The sequence below is a fragment of the Ranitomeya imitator genome, chromosome 5 (assembly GCF_032444005.1).
Source record: "Ranitomeya imitator isolate aRanImi1 chromosome 5, aRanImi1.pri, whole genome shotgun sequence".
Classification (NCBI taxonomy): domain Eukaryota; kingdom Metazoa; phylum Chordata; class Amphibia; order Anura; family Dendrobatidae; genus Ranitomeya; species Ranitomeya imitator.
The window spans coordinates 688566919-688584414 of record NC_091286.1 but is presented as its reverse complement, the minus strand read 5'-3'; the positions used below and the strand labels follow the sequence as shown (position 1 = coordinate 688584414).

Genomic DNA, 17496 nt, shown 5'->3' with positions numbered 1-17496 from the left:
AGGGCATGCCCGCAACACTCTGCCACAGGGCATGCCCGCATCACTCTGCCAGAGGGCATGCCCGCAACACTCTGCCACAGGGCATGCCCGCATCACTCTGCCAGAGGGCATGCCCGCAACACTCTGCCACAGGGCATGCCCGCAACACTCTGCCACAGGGCATGTCTGCAACACTCTGCCACAGGGCATGCCCGCAACACTCTGCCACAGGGCATGCCCGCAACACTCTGCCACAGGGCATGCCCGCAACACTCTGCCACAGGGCATGCCCGCAACACTCTGCCACAGGGCATGCCCACATCACTCTGCCAGAGGGCATGCCCCCAACACTGCCACAGGGCATGCCTGCAACACTCTGCCACAGGGCACGCCCGCAATATTTTCCCTAAAAGCATGCTTACAACTCTCTTGCACAGAAAATAATAAATGATGTCACAGCTCACCTCTTCCTCATTCCTGCACAATGACCGCTGCTGGTATCACAGAGCATGCCTACAACGCTCTTACAGAAGTCAATATTGATCTTCAGACTGTTGTTATCTACTGGCTCCAAAGACGAAATAAAGAGAAGAGGTTCTGATTTTATCTACTCATTTAAGGCCTGGAGAGAAACAGCGTGGTCCAGGGGATATTATAGGAGAGGTGGGATAATAATGCAGGATAGTATATACTTATCTTTTGGTCTATTTCACTTTGTCAGGCAGGTCCTATTTAAGTGATTTCTTGATTGACAACAGGTGTGGCAGTAATCAGGCCTACGTGTGGCTAGGGAATGTGAACTCAACATCCCAAATATGTGATAAACCACAGTTAATTCATGTTTTAAGAGGGACCAATCCCTTCTTCACATAGGACCCTGTAGGTTTGGATTTCTTTTTCCCTTAATAATAAAGACTTTCATTTAAGAACTGCATTTTGACAAACATGCAAAAGAATCGGAAATCAGGAAGGGGGCAAATACTTTTTCACACAACTGTACTGTGTAAGTTTACACTATGCAGATGTATATATAGTATGTACTGTACACATAGTATGCGCTGGTCATGTATGTGTATATGGTATGTATTTACGCTCGGGTCGGAGAGCTGTCGCCAGTCCGTGCACTGCAATCTGTGATCGGACTGATCTCCGTCGATGTCTGCTCGTGCCCGTAGTCTGATGGAGGAGGACAAACTATGGAGACATCACTGGCCCCTAAGAGACCCAATCTTATAAGTATATCCTACACGGCAGTGATGTAGGCCACAGATCATCTACTCAGAGGATGTGTATCCTATATATGTGTGATGTATGTATGGGGGGATATATGTATTATATGTGTATGTATTTGCATCTGCGGTGTATGGTTGGTGGGGTACAGTATGTGTGTGTACACGGTGTCCGTATGGTGGGGTACAGTATGTGTGTGTACACGGTGTCCGTATGGTGGGGTACAGTATGTGTGTGTACAGTACGTGTATCGTGGGGTGGTATATACATGATGTGTTCCTCTATAGCTGTGCTCTGTATATACATGTATATGGCTCCGCAGCTCTCTGTGTATACATGTATGTGGCTCCGCAGGGCTCTGTGTATACATGTATATGGCTCCGCAGCGCTCTGTGTATACATGTATATGGCTCCGCAGCTCTCTGTATATACATGTATATGGCTCCGCAGCTCTCTGTGTATACATGTATATGGCTCCGCAGCTCTCTGTGTATACATGTATATGGCTCCGCAGTGCTCTGTATATACATGTATATGGCTCCGCAGTGCTCTGTATATACATGTATATGGCTCCGCAGCTCTCTGTATATACATGTATGTGGCTCCGCAGGGCTCTGTGTATACATGTATATGGCTCCGCAGCTCTCTGTGTATACATGTATATGGCTCCGCAGTGCTCTGTGTATTATACATGTATATGGCTCCGCAGCTCTCTGTGTATACATGTATATGGCTCCGCAGTGCTCTGTATATACATGTATATGGCTCCGCAGTGCTCTGTATATACATGTATATGGCTCCGCAGCTCTCTGTGTATACATGTATGTGGCTCCGCATTGCTCTGTGTATACATGTATATGGCTCCGCAGTGCTCTGTATATATATGTATATGGCTCCGCAGTGCTCTGTGTATTATACATGTATATGGCTCCGCAGCGCTCTGTATATACATGTATATGGCTCCGCAGCTCTCTGTGTATACATGTATATGGCTCCGCAGGGCTCTGTGTATACATGTATATGGCTCCGCAGCTCTCTGTGTATACATGTATATGGCTCCGCAGTGCTCTGTGTATACATGTATATGGCTCCGCAGGGCTCTATGTATACATGTATATGGCTCCGCAGTGCTCTGTGTATACATGTATATGGCTCCGCAGTGCTCTGTGTATACATGTATATGGCTCCGCAGCACTCTGTGTATACATGTATGTGGCTCCGCAGCTCTCTGTGTATACATGTATGTGGCTCCGCAGGGCTCTGTGTATACATGTATATGGCTCCGCAGCTCTCTGTGTATACATGTATATGGCTCCGCAGTGCTCTGTGTATTATACATGTATATGGCTCCGCAGCTCTCTGTGTATACATGTATATGGCTCCGCAGTGCTCTGTATATACATGTATATGGCTCCGCAGTGCTCTGTATATACATGTATATGGCTCCGCAGCTCTCTGTGTATACATGTATGTGGCTCCGCATTGCTCTGTGTATACATGTATATGGCTCCGCAGTGCTCTGTATATATATGTATATGGCTCCGCAGTGCTCTGTGTATTATACATGTATATGGCTCCGCAGCGCTCTGTGTATACATGTATATGGCTCCGGAGCGCTCTGTATATACATGTATATGGCTCCGCAGTGCTCTGTATATACATGTATATGGCTCCGCAGCGCTCTGTATATACATGTATATGGCTCCGCAGGGCTCTGTGTATACATGTATATGGCTCCGCAGCGCTCTGTGTATACATGTATATGGCTCCGCAGTGCTCTGTGTATACATGTATATGGCTCCGCAGGGCTCTATGTATACATGTATATGGCTCCGCAGTGCTCTGTGTATACATGTATATGGCTCCGCAGTGCTCTGTGTATACATGTATATGGCTCCGCAGCACTCTGTGTATACATGTATATGGCTCCGCAGTGCTCTGTATATATATGTATATGGCTCCGCAGCGCTCTGTGTATACATGTATATGGCTCCGCAGCGCTCTGTATATACATGTATATGGCTCCGCAGGGCTCTGTGTATACATGTATATGGCTCCGCAGCGCTCTGTATATACATGTATATGGCTCCGCAGCATTCTGTGTATACATGTATATGGCTCCGCAGCGCTCTGTGTATACATGTATATGGCTCCGCAGCGCTCTGTATATACATGTATATGGCTCCGCAGCGCTCTGTGTATACATGTATATGGCTCCGCAGCGCTCTGTGTATACATGTATATGGCTCCGCAGTGCTCTGTGTATACATGTATATGGCTCCGCAGCTCTCTGTGTATACATGTATATGGCTCCGCAGTGCTCTGTGTATACATGTATATGGCTCCGCAGTGCTCTGTATATACATGTATATGGCTCCGCAGCACTCTGTGTATACATGTATATGGCTCCGCAGCGCTCTGTATATACATGTATATGGCTCCGCAGCTCTCTGTGTATACATGTATATGGCTCCGCAGTGCTCTGTGTATACATGTATATGGCTCCGCAGTGCTCTGTGTATACATGTATATGGCTCCGCAGTGCTCTGTGTATACATGTATATGGCTCCGCAGTGCTCTGTGTATACATGTATATGGCTCCGCAGTGCTCTGTGTATACATGTATATGGCTCCGCAGCGCTCTGTGTATACATGTATATGGCTCCGCAGCGCTCTGTATATACATGTATATGGCTCCGGAGCGCTCTGTATATACATGTATATGGCTCCGCAGTGCTCTGTGTATACATGTATATGGCTCCGCAGTGCTCTGTGTATACATGTATATGGCTCCGCAGCGCTCTGTGTATACATGTATATGGCTCCGCAGTGCTCTGTGTATACATGTATATGGCTCCGCAGGGCTCTATGTATACATGTATATGGCTCCGCAGTGCTCTGTATATACATGTATATGGCTCCGCAGTGCTCTGTGTATACATGTATATGGCTCCGCAGCGCTCTGTATATACATGTATATGGCTCCGCAGCGCTCTGTGTATACATGTATATGGCTCCGCAGCGCTCTGTATATACATGTATATGGCTCCGCAGCGCTCTGTGTATACATGTATATGGCTCCGCAGCGCTCTGTATATACATGTATATGGCTCCGCAGCGCTCTGTATATACATGTATATGGCTCCGCAGCGCTCTGTGTATACATGTATGTGGCTCCGCAGCGCTCTGTGTATACATGTATATGGCTCCGCAGTGCTCTGTATATACATGTATATGGCTCCGCAGTGCTCTGTATATACATGTATATGGCTCCGCAGCGCTCTGTGTATACATGTATATGGCTCCGCAGCGCTCTGTATATACATGTATATGGCTCCGCAGTGCTCTGTATATACATGTATATGGCTCCGCAGTGCTCTGTATATACATGTATATGGCTCCGCAGCGCTCTGTATATACATGTATATGGCTCCGCAGCGCTCTGTGTATACATGTATATGGCTCCGCAGTGCTCTGTGTATTATACATGTATATGGCTCCGCAGCGCTCTGTATATACATGTATATGGCTCCGTAGCTCTCTGTGTATACATGTATATGGCTCCGCAGCGCTCTGTGTATACATGTATATGGCTCCGCAGCTCTCTGTGTATACATGTATATGGCTCCGCAGTGCTCTGTATATACATGTATATGGCTCCGCAGCGCTCTGTGTATACATGTATATGGCTCCGCAGTGCTCTGTGTATACATGTATATGGCTCCGCAGCGCTCTGTATATACATGTATATGGCTCCGGAGCGCTCTGTATATACATGTATATGGCTCCGCAGCTCTCTGTATATACATGTATATGGCTCCGCAGTGCTCTGTGTATACATGTATATGGCTCCGCAGCTCTCTGTGTATACATGTATATGGCTCCGCAGTGCTCTGTATATACATGTATATGGCTCCGCAGTGCTCTGTATATACATGTATATGGCTCCGCAGTGCTCTGTATATACATGTATATGGCTCCGCAGCGCTCTGTATATACATGTATATGGCTCCGGAGCGCTCTGTATATACATGTATATGGCTCCGCAGTGCTCTGTGTATACATGTATATGGCTCCGCAGCGCTCTGTATATACATGTATATGGCTCCGCAGCGCTCTGTATATACATGTATATGGCTCCGGAGCGCTCTGTATATACATGTATATGGCTCCGCAGTGCTCTGTATATACATGTATATGGCTCCGCAGTGCTCTGTATATACATGTATATGGCTCCGCAGTGCTCTGTATATACATGTATATGGCTCCGCAGTGCTCTGTATATACATGTATATGGCTCCGCAGTGCTCTGTATATACATGTATATGGCTCCGGAGCGCTCTGTATATACATGTATATGGCTCCGCAGTGCTCTGTGTATACATGTATATGGCTCCGCAGTGCTCTGTATATACATGTATATGGCTCCGCAGTGCTCTGTATATACATGTATATGGCTCCGCAGTGCTCTGTATATACATGTATATGGCTCCGCAGTGCTCTGTATATACATGTATATGGCTCCGCAGCGCTCTGTATATACATGTATATGGCTCCGGAGCGCTCTGTATATACATGTATATGGCTCCGCAGCGCTCTGTATATACATGTATATGGCTCCGGAGCGCTCTGTATATACATGTATATGGCTCCGCAGTGCTCTGTGTATACATGTATATGGCTCCGCAGCTCTCTGTGTATACATGTATATGGCTCCGCAGTGCTCTGTATATACATGTATATGGCTCCGCAGTGCTCTGTATATACATGTATATGGCTCCGGAGCGCTCTGTATATACATGTATATGGCTCCGCAGCGCTCTGTATATACATGTATATGGCTCCGGAGCGCTCTGTATATACATGTATATGGCTCCGCAGTGCTCTGTGTATACATGTATATGGCTCCGCAGCTCTCTGTGTATACATGTATATGGCTCCGCAGTGCTCTGTATATACATGTATATGGCTCCGCAGTGCTCTGTATATACATGTATATGGCTCCGCAGTGCTCTGTATATACATGTATATGGCTCCGCAGCGCTCTGTATATACATGTATATGGCTCTGCAGTGCTCTGTATATACATGTATATGGCTCCGCAGTGCTCTGTATATACATGTATATGGCTCCGCAGCGCTCTGTATATACATGTATATGGCTCCGCAGCGCTCTGTGTATACATGTATATGGCTCCGCAGCGCTCTGTATATACATGTATATGGCTCCGGAGCGCTCTGTATATACATGTATATGGCTCCGGAGCGCTCTGTATATACATGTATATGGCTCCGCAGCGCTCTGTATATACATGTATATGGCTCCGCAGTGCTCTGTATATACATGTATATGGCTCCGCAGCGCTCTGTATATACATGTATATGGCTCCGCAGCGCTCTGTATATACATGTATATGGCTCCGGAGCGCTCTGTATATACATGTATATGGCTCCGCAGCGCTCTGTATATACATGTATATGGCTCCGCAGCGCTCTGTGTATACATGTATATGGCTCCGCAGCGCTCTGTATATACATGTATATGGCTCCGCAGTGCTCTGTGTATTATACATGTATATGGCTCCGCAGCGCTATGTATATACATGTATATGGCTCCGCAGCGCTCTGTATATACATGTATATGGCTCCGCAGTGCTCTGTGTATACATGTATATGGCTCCGCAGTGCTCTGTGTATACATGTATATGGCTCCGCAGCTCTCTGTGTATACATGTATATGGCTCCGCAGCGCTCTGTGTATACATGTATATGGCTCCGCAGTGCTCTGTGTATACATGTATATGGCTCCGCAGCGCTCTGTATATACATGTATATGGCTCCGCAGTGCTCTGTGTATACATGTATATGGCTCCGCAGCGCTCTGTATATACATGTATATGGCTCCGCAGCTCTCTGTGTATACATGTATATGGCTCCGCAGCGCTCTGTGTATTATACATGTATATGGCTCCGCAGCGCTCTGTGTATACATGTATATGGCTCCGCAGCGCTCTGTGTATACATGTATATGGCTCCGCAGCGCTCTGTGTATACATGTATATGGCTCCGCAGCGCTCTGTATATACATGTATATGGCTCCGCAGCGCTCTGTGGTTCTGGCAGTGGGGGTCTCTCACCCAGACGTTATATTTAGGTTTCTGCTGAATTTAGATGAAGGTTTCTGTGAAGCAGGAAATGTAAATAGAGAAAGACACAAAGTGGCTGCGACTGTGATACAATGTAACAAAACCGCTGCTCTATTCACCCCACACTCCAGAGGAGGCCGCATCCCCAACACTACCAAATGTCTGTATAGGTAACAGACAGCGACAGTGTGCCCACAAGCTGGGTATCTAAGCCTAACGTGTGTGATACTGTCTGCTGAGGCGTGTATCTAATCCTTTTTTGTGTGATACTGACTGCTGAACCGTGTATCTAATCCTCTCCTGTGTGATACCGACTGCTGAGCTGTGTATGTAATCCTCTCCTGTGTGATACTGGCTGCTGAGACGTGTATCTAATCCTTTTTTGTGTGATACTGACTGCTGAACCGTGTATCTAATCCTCTCCTGTGTGATACTGACTGCTGAGCCGTGTATCTAATCCTATCCTGTGTGATACTGTCTGCTAAGCCGTGTATCTAATCCTATCCTGTGTGATACTGACTGCTGAGCAGTGTATCTAATCCTATCCTGTGTGATACTGACTGCTAAGCCGTGTATCTAATCCTATCCTGTGTGATACTGTCTGCTGAGCAGTGTATCTAATCCTATCCTGTGTGATACTGACTGCTGAGCCGTGTATCTAATCCTATCCTGTGTGATACTGACTGCTGAGCCGTGTATCTAATCCTATCCTGTGTGATACTGACTGCTGAGCTGTGTATCTAATCCTCTCCTGTGTGATACTGACTGCTAAGCCGTGTATCTAATCCTATCCTGTGTGATACTGTCTGCTGAGCCGTGTATCTAATCCTATCCTGTGTGATACTGACTGCTGAGCCGTGTATCTAATCCTATCCTGTGTGATACTGACTGCTGAGCCGTGTATCTAATCCTATCCTGTGTGATACTGTCTGCTGAGCCGTGTATCTAATCCTATCCTGTGTGATACTGTCTGCTGAGCCGTGTATCTAATCCTATCCTGTGTGATACTGACTGCTGAGCCGTGTATCTAATCCTATCCTGTGTGATACTGTCTGCTGAGCCGTGTATCTAATCCTATCCTGTGTGATACTGACTGCTGAGCAGTGTATCTAATCCTATCCTGTGTGATACTGTCTGCTGAGCCGTGTATCTAATCCTCTCCTGTGTGATACTGACTGCTGAGCCATGTATCTAATCCTATCCTTTGTGATACTGTCTGCTAAGCCGTGTATCTAATCCTATCCTGTGTGATACTGACTGCTGAGCTGTGTATCTAATCCTCTCCTGTGTGATACTGACTGCTAAGCCGTGTATCTAATCCTATCCTGTGTGATACTGACTGCTGAGCTGTGTATCTAATCCTCTCCTGTGTGATACTGACTGCTAAGCCGTGTATCTAATCCTATCCTGTGTGATACTGTCTGCTGAGCAGTGTATCTAATCCTATCCTGTGTGATACTGACTGCTGAGCTGTGTATCTAATCCTCTCCTGTGTGATACTCTCTGCTGAGCCGTGTATCTAATCCTCTCCTGTGTGATACCGACTGCTGAGCCGTGTATCTAATCCTTTTGTGTGTGATACTGACTGCTGAGCCCTGTATCTAATCCTCTCCTGTGTGATACTGGCTGCTGAGCCACGTATCTAATCCTCTCCTGTGTGATACCGACTGCTGAGCCGTGTATCTAATCCTTTTTTGTGTGATACTGACTGCTGAGCCGTGTATCTAATCCTCTCCTGTGTGATACTGACTGCTGAGCCGCATATCTAATCCTATCCTGTGTGATACTGTCTGCTGAGCCGCATATCTAATCCTATCCTGTGTGATACTGGCTGCTGAGCCGCGTATCTAATCCTCTCCTGTGTGATACTGACTGCTGAGCCGCATATCTAATCCTATCCTGTGTGATACTGGCTGCTGAGCCGCGTATCTAATCCTCTCCTGTGTGATACTGACTGCTGAGCCGCATATCTAATCCTATCCTGTGTGATACTGTCTGCTGAGCCGTGTATCTAATCCTCTCCTGTGATACTGGCTGCTGAGCCGCGTATCTAATCCTATCCTGTGTGATACTGACTGCTGAGCTGTGTATCTAATCCTCTCTTGTGTGATACTGACTGCTGAGCTGTGTATCTAATCCGATCCTGTGTGATACTTTCTGCTGAGCTGTGTATCTAATCCTATCCTGTGTGATACTCTCTGCTGAGCTGTGTATCTAATTCTATCCTGTGTGATACTCTCTGCTGAGCTGTGTATCTAATCCTCTCCTGTGTGATACTGACGGCTGAGCAGTGTATCTAATCCTGTCCTGTGTGATACTGTCTGCTAAGCCGTGTATCTAATCCTATCCTGTGTGATACTGACTGCTGAGCTGTGTATCTAATCCTCTCCTGTGTGATACTGACTGCTAAGCCGTGTATCTAATCCTATCCTGTGTGATACTGTCTGCTGAGCAGTGTATCTAATCCTATCCTGTGTGATACTGTCTGCTGAGCAGTGTATCTAATCCTATCCTGTGTGATACTGACTGCTGAGCTGTGTATCTAATCCTCTCCTGTGTGATACTGACTGCTGAGCTGTGTATCTAATCCACTCCTGTGTGATACTGACTGCTGAGCTGTGTATCTAATCCTATCCTGTGTGATACTGACTGCTGAACCGTGTATCTAATCCACTCCTGTGTGATACTGACTGCTGAGCTGTGTATCTAATCCTATCCTGTGTGATACTGACTGCTGAACCGTGTATCTAATCCTATCCTGTGTGATACTGACTGCTGAGCAGTGTATCTAATCCTATCCTGTGTGATACTGACTGCTGAGCTGTGTATCTAATCCTCTCCTGTGTGATACTGACTGCTGAGCTGTGTATCTAATCCACTCCTGTGTGATACTGACTGCTGAGCTGTGTATCTAATCCTATCCTGTGTGATACTGACTGCTGAACCGTGTATCTAATCCACTCCTGTGTGATACTGACTGCTGAGCTGTGTATCTAATCCTATCCTGTGTGATACTGACTGCTGAACCGTGTATCTAATCCTCTCCTGTGTGATACTGACTGCTGAGCTGTGTATCTAATCCTATCCTGTGTGATACTGACTGCTGAGCTGTGTATCTAATCCTATCCTGTGTGATACTGAATGCTGATCCGTGTATCTAATCCTCTCCTGTGTGATACTGACTGCTGAGCTGTGTATCTAATCCTATCCTGTGTGATACTGACTGCTAAGCCGTGTATCTAATCCTATCCTGTGTGATACTGACTGCTGAACTGTGTATCTAATCCTATCCTGTGTGATACTGACTGCTGAGCCGTGTATCTAATCCTCTCCTGTGTGATACTGACTGCTGAGCTGTGTATCTAATCCTATCCTGTGTGATACTGACTGCTGAGCTGTGTATCTAATCCTATCCTGTGTGATACTGAATGCTGATCCGTGTATCTAATCCTCTCCTGTGTGATACTGACTGCTGAGCTGTGTATCTAATCCTATCCTGTGTGATACTGACTGCTAAGCCGTGTATCTAATCCTATCCTGTGTGATACTGACTGCTGAACTGTGTATCTAATCCTATCCTGTGTGATACTGAATGCTGATCCGTGTATCTAATCCTCTCCTGTGTGATACTGACTGCTGAGCTGTGTATCTAATCCTATCCTGTGTGATACTGACTGCTAAGCCGTGTATCTAATCCTATCCTGTGTGATACTGACTGCTGAACTGTGTATCTAATCCTATCCTGTGTGATACTGACTGCTGAACTGTGTATCTAATCCTATCCTATGTGATACTGACTGCTGAGCTGTGTATCTAATCCTATCCTGTGTGATACTGACTGCTGAACCATGTATCTAATCCTCTCCTGTGTGATACTGACTGCTGAGCTGTGTATCTAATCCACTCCTGTGTGATACTGACTGCTGAGCTGTGTATCTAATCCTATCCTGTGTGATACTGACTGCTGAACCGTGTATCTAATCCTCTCCTGTGTGATACTGACTGCTGAGCTGTGTATCTAATCCTATCCTGTGTGATACTGACTGCTGAGCTGTGTATCTAATCCTATCCTGTGTGATACTGAATGCTGATCCGTGTATCTAATCCTCTCCTGTGTGATACTGACTGCTGAGCTGTGTATCTAATCCTATCCTATGTGATACTGACTGCTAAGCCGTGTATCTAATCCTATCCTGTGTGATACTGACTGCTGAACTGTGTATCTAATCCTATCCTGTGTGATACTGACTGCTGAGCCGTGTATCTAATCCTATCCTGTGTAACACTGTCTGCTGAGCCGTGTATCTAATCCTATCCTGTGTAACACTGTCTGCTGAGCCGTGTATCTAATCCTATCCTGTGTGATACTGACTGCTGAGCTGTGTATCTAATCCTATCCTATGTGATACTGACTGCTAAGCCGTGTATCTAATCCTATCCTGTGTGATACTGACTGCTGAACTGTGTATCTAATCCTATCCTGTGTGATACTGACTGCTGAGCTGTGTATCTAATCCTATCCTGTGTGATACTGACTGCTAAGCCGTGTATCTAATCCTATCCTGTGTGATACTGTCTGCTGAGCCGCGTATCTAATCCTATCCTGTGTGATACTGACTGCTGAGCTGTGTATCTAATCCTATCCTGTGTGATACTGTCTGCTGAGCCGCGTATCTAATCCTATCCTGTGTGATACTGACTGCTGAGCTGTGTATCTAATCCTATCCTGTGTGATACTGTCTGCTGAGCCGCGTATCTAGTCCTATCCTGTGTGATACTGACTGCTGAGCTGTGTATCTAATCCTATCCTGTGTGATACTGTCTGCTGAGCCGCGTATCTAATCCTATCCTGTGTGATACTGACTGCTGAGCTGTGTATCTAATCCTCTCCTGTGTGATACTGACTGCTGAGCCGTGTATCTAATCCTCTCCTGTGTGATACTGACTGCTGAGCCGTGTATCTAATCCTCTCCTGTGTGATACTGACTGCTGAGCCGTGTATCTAATCCTATCCTGTGTGATACTGACTGCTGAGCCGTGTATCTAATCCTCTCCTGTGTGATACTCTCTGCTGAGCCGCGTATCTAATCCTCTCCTGTGTGATACTGACTGCTGAGCCGTGTATCTAATCCTATCCTGTGTGATACTGACTGCTGAGCCGTGTATCTAATCCTATCCTGTGTGATACTGACTGCTGAGCCGTGTATCTAATCCCACCATATGTGATCCATTGCACATTATGTAATGGCAGAGAACAGACGTGCTGCAGGAGGCCCTCGGCAGTGGAGGGGTTAACCTCTTCTCTCTTCCGCGTTGTCACTTTGGCGCTGCTTCCTCCGCACGCACGGTGTGGCCTCTCCACTAAGGCTCTGCTGCTCGCCGGTGACGCTGGGTCATTTACAGTCTGTACTCTGTGGTGGGACACACAGACCCTCATCCATCGGCCGGACGCACAGGACAAGCACAAGTCTCTAGAAAACCATCAACCTTACAAGGAGCGGCTGCTCATCTGAGGCTTCTGGGGACCTGGTCATCTCCGGGGCCATGATCCCACCACACAGGCCTACAATGATGAGGGGCGCTTCTCTGCACACACGTACGATATGTTACTCTCCGCACACGTTTACTCCTGACCCTATAAAATAAATTCCTCCCACGGATCTCTGAGAAATCTTATTCTCATTGCTTTGTTTAGCCCCTTTAAATTAAGTGAACTCTGTCCATAATTACCAGAGGGTGAAGATATATATGAACATTTGTCAAGGCATTATACGGTGACACAGATAGACCCCCATCAATTAGCTACACTGCAGAGCAAATCTAGTAACTCACCTCCACCTGCATCCAATGAAGCCCTTGTCAACATGAATATCGCACAACTGTGATTCGTGGGATGTGAAGTAGTCACTACATGTTACATAGAATAATAATCACCAGCTATTGTGGTACAATCTTGTTTTTTTGTATACTGCAGATAGAATTTATTGGTTCTGCTAACATGTTCAACAATTAAATAACCCAAATACCCTTATAGCCAGAGGATGAAAACACACAATCAACAGCGACACATTAAATCACAGGGTAAAGCAAATGACTCCTTGCCATTTGTATATCATATGATAGATACAAAGCAGCAGCTCCATTATTGTTGACAACATGTCTATAAAGCCGATGCAGCTAAACTCACCTATATACCCTCATACCTAGAGGGTGAAAGCGCAAAAATACAACCACTGGCACATTAAACCATGGAATAATGAATGTTTTTTGCACATTGCTATGAATCTATATCCATCATGCAATGTTGCTTTATTCTTGCTCATCCAGTCAGTTCTGCACTATTAACCTATATACCCTTGCTTTAGAGAATTAAATCCTAACAACATAGCCGGTGGCACATTATACCATGGCATAAAGTATAAGACACATGTGTAATTTGTATATTGCATGATAGATATACAGTAGCTGCATTATTGGTCTTTTCATGTTAACAGGCCAATACAGCTTTATTCACCTTTATACCCTTACAACTAGAGGGTGAAAGGACATCAACACAATTGCTGGCACATTGAACATGACATATGTAAAAAGACTCCACTATTCGTAGGGATAGATATATAGAAGGAGTTCTGTTAGTGTTTTCTTACTCAACAAGGCAGTTCAGCATGATTTATCTATATACCCTTATGATTAGAGGGTGAAGTCACACTGACACAACTGGTGGAACATACTATATAAGACACAGCTGTTATTTGCATATCACATGATAAATACAAGCTAGCTGCGCTGTTAGTGTCTTCTTGTTTACCAAGCCTATACTACTTTACTCACCTTTATATCCTTACACCTAAAGGGTGAAAACACATCTGCTGGTACAATAATCCATGGCATAAAATATAAGACGCTACTTATATTTTGTATTTTGTAACATACATACAAAGTAGCAGTTCTGTGAATGTTTTCATGCTCAACAAGCCAGTTAAATACTACTCTCCTAAATACCCTGACAATTAGAGGGTGAAGACACAAAAATTCAACTGTCGACAATTTATACCATGACATAACACATAAAACAATCTTGTTATTTTGTATACATTGCACTACCAATAAAAAAAAATACCAGATAGTTTGTGTTCTCATGTTCGGCGTGTCAGTGCAGCTCATCTCACCTAAATACCCTTAAGCCTAGAGAGTGAATACAAATACATAACTGTTGGGACATCACGACATGGCATAACACATAAGACATTCTTACTACTTTGGTACATGACATATTCGATATAAAGCACCAGCTTCTCAGTCTTTGTGTTCACTCGCAGATTGAGGAGCTCAAGTCATCTAAATACCCTTACACCTAGAGGGTGAAGTCACAACTGTATAATGAAAAATCACGGCATAAAGTAACATCAGAGCTATTTTGTATAGTACAACCTTTTGATACACAGTATCACATCTGCGTGTGGCTACATGTTGAACAAGTCATTGCAGCTACAGTTTATGCACTTGAGTGAAAGTAGATGCTGCAGTAGATTGTCAGGAAGGATGAGGCCTCAGACATGAGTATAATACACAATATAATATACAAAGTATCAGCTCTTCCTGGTGTAATAATGTCTAATAAACCAGAGAGGTCACATCCTCTACTGACAGCTGTATAGTGGTATAAATCAGCTGCCCCTCTATTGGAATGAATCGGTTCGGCACATTGTGATATCAGTCCATAACAAACTGCTGGATGAACAGTTCTTGCAAGGAGATAAATGAGTTAACACCTGCACCTAGAGGGCAAATACACAAATACCTGCAAATCGCAACCTGACCGCACATAGAATATGATGTAAAGTATGAGATCAGACACTGCCCACTATATGATACACATTGTATTGTATCCTACAATGTGACACTACAACTCCCAACATGCACAGACAACAGCGACGTATTCTTGTTACATTGTATTACATCCTACAATGTGACACTACAACTCCCAACATGCACAGACAACAGTGACGTATTCTTGTTACATTGTATTACATCCTACAATGTGACACTACAACTCCCAACATGCACAGACAACAGTGCCATATTCTTGTTACATTGTATTACATCCTACAATGTTCTCCAACCTGTGGCTCCAGCTGATGTGACACTACAACTCCCAACATGCACAGACAAACAGTGACATTTTCTTGTCACATTGTATTACTTACTACCATGGAATTAATGGTGCTATATAAATAAATAATAAATAACAATAATACAATGTTCTACAACCTGCGGCTCCAGCTGATGTGACACTACAACTCCCAACATTCACAGACAACAGTGACATTTTCTTGTTACATTGTATTATATCCTACAATGTTCCCCAACCTGTGGCTCCAGCTGATGTGACACTACAACTCCCAACATGCACAGACAAACAGTGACATTTTCTTGTCACATTGTATTATTTACTACCATGGAATTAATGGTGCTATATAATTAAATAATAATAATAATACAATGTTCTACAACCTGCGGCTCCAGCTGATGTGAAACTACAACTCCCAACATGCACAGACAACAGTGACCTTTTCTTGTTACATTGTATTATTTACTACCATGGAATTAATGGTGCTATATAAATCAATAATAAATAACAATAATACAATGTTCTACAACCTGCGGCTCCAGCTGATGTGACACTACAACTCCCAACATTCACAGACAACAGTGACATTTTCTTGTTGCATTTTACCATAGACTACAATGTTCTACAACCTGTGGCTCCAGCTGTTATGTAACTACTACTCCCAACATTCACAGACAACAGTGACCTTTTCTTGTTACATTGTTTTATTTACTACCATGGAATTAATGGTGCTATATAAATCAATAATAAATAACAATAATACAATGTTCTCCAACCTGCGACTTCAGCTGATGTGACACTACAACTCCCAACATTCACAGACATCAGTGACATTTTCTTGTTACATTTTACCATATCCTACAATGTTCTCCAACCTGTGACTTCAGCTGTTATGAAACTACAACTCCCAACATGCCCTGTCAGCAATTCAGAGCAAACCAAGAAACCCTTCCCTAAGGCGAGAGGTAAAGCCCCGAGCTCGCTATGACCCTGGGTAGAAGCCGCACTTCCACATCGTCCTGCGCTGGATACAAAGTATCGGTTCCGCCTATTGTAAGGCGAGATCAGCAATCCGGAGCGACTTCTGGGGCAGCATTATACTGTGATGTGTGGGCGACGTGATACAATGTGACGCTTTAGAAGTAAATATTGACTGTAAAGTATCAATTTCACCTACTTCAATACAAGTCAAGTAAATCGAGCGGCGACTGTGCGGATCGCAGTCCCCTGATGGACGGTCAGTGTGAACAAAGTCGTTGGCGCGGTGTGAGGTGGTATCAGGTGTATGGACCTTACCTGGCGGGCGCCTTCTTGCCTTGGTGGTGTCTTTCTGCCTGTGGCTGTGGAATGTGGCGGTGGGCAGGTGTGTCGCCTCCTCACTCCTCCTCTATGCTACTGAACAGCTAGGAGGTCCACCCCCCACCCCCTAACCCCCCCATAGCGAGCACACACCCCTGATTACCCAACACACTTCCTTATCTGGTGCCTGTAAGTGAAGAATGTGAGAGGAGCTCTGCCATCTGTAGCAAGGAAGTGGCAGCCCCAGCCTTCACTTATGGAGGGGAGTAGGGGGCCAATATCTCCTGCACTATATTATTAACTTATTATCTGTCCTTATGCAAATCCTGATGTGACAGCGCGAAATACTCTGCAGAAAATACTTGGGTTTCCGCCCCCCATTCATTAGCATGGGTGAAATCTGCAACAAAAAAACACTGAAAGAATTGACAAAGAAATGTGCATGAGACCTGCGGAATTCTAGAATTCTCCCATCTACTGTTCTTGAACAGGGACCCCCGCCTGTGTCCGCACCGTCATTATTGTAGGCTGGGGGGGTCCGAGTCCGGAATTGTTTCCTGGGCGACACGCCGATGTTCTGCAGCATTCTATAAGGAGTGCGGATAAAAGTTCCGAAGCGTCATGGCCCCTTCATTCTCGCACAAGATGGGGCCCCGCTGATCAGCAAACAATAGTAACATTGTCAGTGAATACGGAACTGTGCAAACGAGAC

The 17496-nt window shown here is 45.1% G+C and overlaps 1 protein-coding gene across 5 annotated transcripts in view; it reads right to left on the bottom strand.

The window, feature by feature from the left end:
- The window catches only part of PTK2B (protein tyrosine kinase 2 beta), a 167307-nt gene extending 150018 nt beyond the window's left edge, over window positions 1-17289 (bottom strand). Inside the window, exon 1 of one of the 5 annotated variants that reach the window (XM_069728437.1) lies at window positions 16782-17289. The gene's annotated coding sequence lies outside the window, so the exon portion shown is untranslated. Of the gene's footprint in view, window positions 1-16662 lie in introns of all 5 variants that reach the window. The other 4 variants (XM_069728438.1, XM_069728440.1, XM_069728441.1 and 1 more) reach the window with 4 other exon arrangements.
- Between the last annotated feature and the right edge of the window lie 207 nt (window positions 17290-17496).